The following is a 6055-nucleotide window of genomic DNA, read 5'->3' on the forward strand; positions in this document are numbered from 1 at the left end:
CCTCGGGGTAAACGCAGGCTCAGGTGTCCTGGTAGGCCACAGCCTCATCTCGTGTTGCGTCTCTGCCCTTTAGAGACGTGCCGGGGGAAGGTTTTCCCTATAGGAGCATGAGCCTGCGCTCAGTTGTTTGATTGCTGTTGGCTTCACACTAAAAAGTCAAATCCTCCTAATCACAATCTAACAGCTGAGTGGCCATTGAATGTGTATTCTAAAGGGATATTCCGGTGTTTAATCCATGGTCTAAATCAACGTGAAACTGTGTGAGACTCCCTCTCGAGAGATCAAGTTAGCAGACCGCTAATTTACGGAGTTTTATCAACCTCAGAAACGAAGATGGATAAAATGTGTGATTATGACTCCATGGAAAAGCAATCAAAGTTCATATGTGTCTTACCTGCCAGTTTATAACAGTTATTATCGAGAGCGGACAGGGAAAAGAACGGAATTGAGCATTTCTAACCGCACTCGGTAATCGTCGCGTCAGGACTTTCCCGACCCGGAAGCTGATGGAGGAGAGTTGAAGTCTGTTTTTAGCTTCATAATAGAAATCCAGCTAAGCTAGCGGAGGTTAGATGCCCCGGACTATGTGCTGAGACCCTATTTGTACTGTTGCTGAAGTTTGGTGCTGTTCTGAGCATTATTTGTGGCTTTTTGGTGGCGGTTTATATTTGGATCCATTTACTGCAGTGTATTGTTGTCGCGCGGTCGTTTCTGAGGTTGATAAAACTCCGTAAATTAGCGGTCTGCTAACTTGATCTCTCGAGAGGGAGTCTAACACAGTTTCACGGTGATTTAGACCATGGATTAAATTTACACCGGAATATCCCTTTAAGTTGTCGCATGAAAGCGTAGTTTTGTTATTCCCGACAGATAACTCGTCAAACGTAGCTCTGATGTGGACTTCTGAACCTTCCACTCATGTGAGAGTGTTGAAAGATAAGTTCGCACAAAAATAAAAAAGTCAGTCCGTCTCTACTCGCCCTCAAGCCGACGGAAAGTTTGGAGATGTTTCATAGCCTACAAAACATTTCTGGAGCTTCGCAGCAAAACGGTGTTGCAGCGTTCTCCTAAACAACCGAAGCAGATGGAGCGAGATGTGATGAAACCGTAAAAAACATGAAAATTGCAGAAGCCCCAAGATCCCAAAAATGATTTGAGAAGATGTTAAACTAGAAGCACGAGCCTGATCGCAAGCAGAGGGTGTAAATAATATTATTTTCAAATCAGTTTGGGATCTCGAGGCTTACGAAGACTTGGATTACACCTTTTTGTAAAGGTTCAACCACATCCAACTCCGGCTTCTACTCACATTCTCCCTCTGCAGAAGTAGTTCGAGGTCCTGCAGTTTACACTGAGGGAGATAATCAGCTATCGACTCGACAGGTGTGACCTGCGTTGGAGGGCTTTTACCCATCTAACTAGCAAATCTATCTTTTTTATTTTATTTTAAACCAGTAACTTCAGTATTTTAGCCCAACGCTGCAACACTGTTTTGCTGAGAAGCTCCAGAAATGTTTAGCGGACTTCGAAACGTCACCCGACGTCCCCCTCAGCATGGAGTTGACAAGATAATGACTCAGTTTGTATTCATGGATGCTTTTATCCTTTCTTACCTGTTAGACTTCTTGTAGTTTCAGTCGTTCCTCCACATTTCTGAACCTCGCTGCAGGGATTCACTCTTGAGCAAAAGTTCTATATCTGATAAATTCATAAAATCAGGTTTCTGTTTACGTCAGAGCACCGAAACTGCCCCCATTAAAGTAAAGATTGATCTGATTGTTGGAGCTGATTGTTGGATCATTTTGGTCAGAGTGTTCCCTCTATTATTCTCCATCTCCTCAGTTTTGATTGGTATCATTTTAAAAAGGGAACTCGATAAAGAATAATGTGTTTTGGCTCGTTGCACCTCGATCAGTTGACCGCATAAAACAGAACAAGCCTCGACTGTTTTGGAGTTTATTTTATGATTAACGATAAAAGTATATTTTCCCTCACTAATGTTTGAGTGTTTAAACGTCAGGTTGTGTTTCAGATGAGTGGACGAGTCGCGATAAGTTGAACTCACTCAGTGTTTTTATCAGAAAATCAAAACATGCCGAGTCGAGCTGCAGTTTGTCCTTATAAGTGGAGAACATTCCTGCGCAGCCCGCTCACACTGATTTGTGTTTATGACCATGAATGGTCAAACGGGACCGGGCCGATCGTCTTGTTGTTCTTATGGATCCTGTCTGTTACGCGTGGAGTCAGGTCTCCGTCTCCTGGTTCTGCTTCGGTCCTCCGGAGAGAACGTCAGTGGGTGTAGTACGTAAAGTCCTCCGTGGCCTCCAGTGATGAATCCTGCGTGACTTTTGCTCCGAGCAGTCAGGCTGGACATAAAAACACATCTCAGACATCTGACCCCGCGACACGACCGCGAGGGGGCGGCGGCCTCGCCGTGATCTATCTGACCTTGTGTGTGTGTGTGTGTGTGTGTGTCTGTGTGTGTGTGTGTGTGTGTGTGTGTGTGTGCAGCTATTTCAGCCAAATCATATCTTGCATTGACTATGAAACAAATCCAGATGGCCCCTTTTTTTTTTTTTCTTTTTTTTTTTTTGCGTTGCCATCTGGAAGTTGGCTTTTGAGAAATATCGCCTCGAGAGACTTTGCTGTTATCTGATGTGGATCCATGTTGCATTTTTGTTTTCACGTAGAGTTAAAAGGTCATCAGGGTACCAGAGCATATTTCACGTGGAAGAAAAATGGCACACAGCGTCTGTTGCTGGTTAATATTCAACATTTTTGGGATCACTTTAATGAGGATGTTGAGTCTAGATTTCCAAAATTAGCCTCAAACTACGTGACGCTGTCTGCTCAGTCATTCCGTTCAGTTCCTTTTATTTGTTTATTGTGTTATTCGGTTATTTCCCACTTCTACTTTTATCTCCAACTTCTCGTAATCCAGAGCGCCGCGACGTGACGATGTCAGCTCGTCCCACCAGAGCTCTTAAACAAATGTGAGGTTAATGTCTAATCTGCGAATGACCTCACCTTGCTCCGTAATCCCGCGCATTAGCGTGACATATTGTCTCGTTCTTGCCAGTGCAGCACTGCGATTGGTTGATGTTTGTCCTGGTTCGGCTGCTACGATTGCCTTTAGGGCTGAAGCTGCAGGATATTATTATATATTACGGACTTCTCTTTTCAAAATGCCTTGAGTGATGTGTCTTTTTCTTGTAATGTGTCTGGTACAGCTGAGGCCGATGGGAATTTCATTATTTCTGCAGGTATTTGCTCATAAACCAAAGTTTTGGACGTGAATCAACAAGTGCTGGTCGTAAATAATCCAGACAGACTGACAGACGGGCATTTACTTTCCTGTTCCTTTCCCGCTCGCGTGGCTGAAGGTGTTTATCAGAGATCAATCCCGCGACCATTTGAGGTGCGGCTTCATTTAATGGAGGCCACACGCCAATAAAGGCTGTGACATCACTGCATACCACGGCTTTAATGTCTATAAAAGATCTCCGCCACGAGACATTTCAGTGAGTAATAGACTCATCAGGAGGACCTCGTCTATAGAAACTGACAGCATGCGGCCACACTCGCTTTAGGCTGCTCTCCACACGCTCCACTATCAAGGGAAGCTGCAGCCTCGCTTGGTATCACACACACAAACACACACACACACGCGCACTGTATTTAAACACAATATGAAGCAGCCTGACATTTCCATTCGCCTGCTGCGTCAAAATCGTTGGTCTAACCTCATTTCTGTATGAATAAGAAGCAAAATTCAAGACATTATTAAGTTTGAGCTTCATGAAAAGAGCTATAATGAGCCGAATAGAGAAAGAATAATCCAACTTTAAAGGGGTTTTATGGACTTCCTTTCCAAGGTCTTGAAAGCTTAATCTGCTAAAAGGAAAATCTCCCCCGCTTGAACCGAACACATACTGACAGCCCGCCCTCGTCCTAAAGCACACACTGCATCCTCCCACCCTCCAGAACCTCCGGTGTCAGGTCAGCCGGGTAGTCAGGCAGCCGCCGTCAGCTCTGTAAATACATACGATCTGTTGTCATGGCGCTCGGGTTAGAAAAGTTGGAACATCCAACAAATCAGCGGAGGACGGTCGGATGCCGCTTCGCCGTCGCTGTTCCCGACAATCTTCTACATCCTACACAGTTCTGTTGGTTATAAAAGAGTTGTTGTTTGGTTTTACATCAGGGTGAAAAGATCTCAAAGTAAAGGATTGTTTGTTCTCTTCCAACAAATCTGCTGTCAGGCTTTATCGTCGCTGAAGATATTCTTCAGGCTGCAAGTACAAAAGCTGTTTTGATTATTTATTTTAAGGTCATATTGATAATCTTTATGTTTAGAATTTGTAGAAGGATGCAGAAAAATATGTTATTTCTCTTAAAGTGTAATTATGACGCAATTATTAAACTTGTTGTGCCGAAAACGATTGTTGGTTTCTGCTTCTAACAAGGTTTGTCAGCAAAGAGTGTAACGCTGTTGGTATCACGTGGTATCTGTGTTTCGTCATCGACCAATAGTTTTGGTAGTTTCCAGTTTGTGGGAGAAAAAAGATGTCAGATTCCTGAGTTTCCTGAGTGTGAGCCAGAACGTTTAGCAGCCAAAAAAAGCTCAACATCCGCGTTGATGTTTTGTTATTTCTTGTTCATCTGTACGATTTTGATAATTTAAGTCCAACAGTTTTATCGGAGTGCAATAAAGGACCAGTGGACTGCTTTTCAACCTTGCGCCTACATTACCCACAATGCAATGTATCCGCTGAGTGACATCACTGGGTGGAGTTCCTCAGATTGCATGCAGCTTCCTCTGGAGCCACACAATCCTTTATCATACTTTTTATTTCACTTTTCTTCACATGTGCAGTTTTACACCTGAACACCTGTCTGCACACTTTAACGTGTGAATTGGTGGCGTTACCCTTTAAGTAGCTACTTATGCGACAGCTTAGTGGTGATCTTCATCAATCAAAAGACTTCTTGACGTATTTACTGGTCTGATTTTGTCCGGATACCTGAATGTGATTTCAGAGGATTTTATGCAGCCTTTGTGTTTGATTGCACAATCAATCCAGGACACAATGGCTTGTTATTCATTTACTCAGAGACACACGCACGCTTACACGTCTCATACACCTTGAACACAATGCTGATGAGTCACAAATGGCAGGAGCAGCTTGAATGCAGGAGGATAATTATGTGCCGGCTTTGAGAGATGAAGATGAATCAGGGATTTTTTAGCTAAAGCTCGTGTTTAAACCTCGTAACACAGCGGGAGATGTGACAAGTTCACCTGAGAGTCTGACGCAGTTCAACGCAACAAATCCTGCTGTAGCTTTTCTGAAAGCTCACAATGTACAAACACGTTCGCCCGAGAACTGTAGCTCTACTTGACGGCATTTCAGAGGGAAGTATTGAACCTCTTTACCACATTTATATGACAAAAGAGATGAAGTCACGACAGAAATCCTCGCAAATGCTTGAATTTTAGGACCTTCCCTAAGAAATTGTCTTTATTGGCTCAGTGACTTTACCTCAGATGCAGAGTCTGCACATTTTGAAACATGACATTTATTTGTGTTTCCTCCTATTTTGTCATGTTTCTGCAGATTGTTGTCAATTAATTATTTACCGGAGATGTTAGTCGCCAGAAAAAGCATGAATATGCTCGAAAGGTCCTTCAATTTGATTACTTAAAAAGGTGGAGGAACTGAATATACCAATTAATATTCCAATCACCACAGGCTCTAGAGGGCTTTGTGTATAAAGTCCCATTTAATATGAACTAGGGGGATTCAGGAGGGTCTATTAAACGGAATGTAATGTTCCTGTTTCTTGTCATTAGTGAATAATCACAATAAACTATAAATTGTTGTGTTTTTGTCGTACAGGATGCCGTTTGCAAGCCTGACTTCATCCCGACCAGCCACAGCTCGCCTCCTTTCTGTGGGAGAAACATTCCCGCTCTCCATTTTGCATTTTAAAAAATCCTCTGGAATTGATTCTGTACTTCACACAGGCACAGCAAAATAAATCCCATATGCAG

This window comes from Sparus aurata, chromosome 14 (assembly GCF_900880675.1).
Source record: "Sparus aurata chromosome 14, fSpaAur1.1, whole genome shotgun sequence".
Taxonomy (NCBI): Eukaryota; Metazoa; Chordata; class Actinopteri; order Spariformes; family Sparidae; genus Sparus; species Sparus aurata.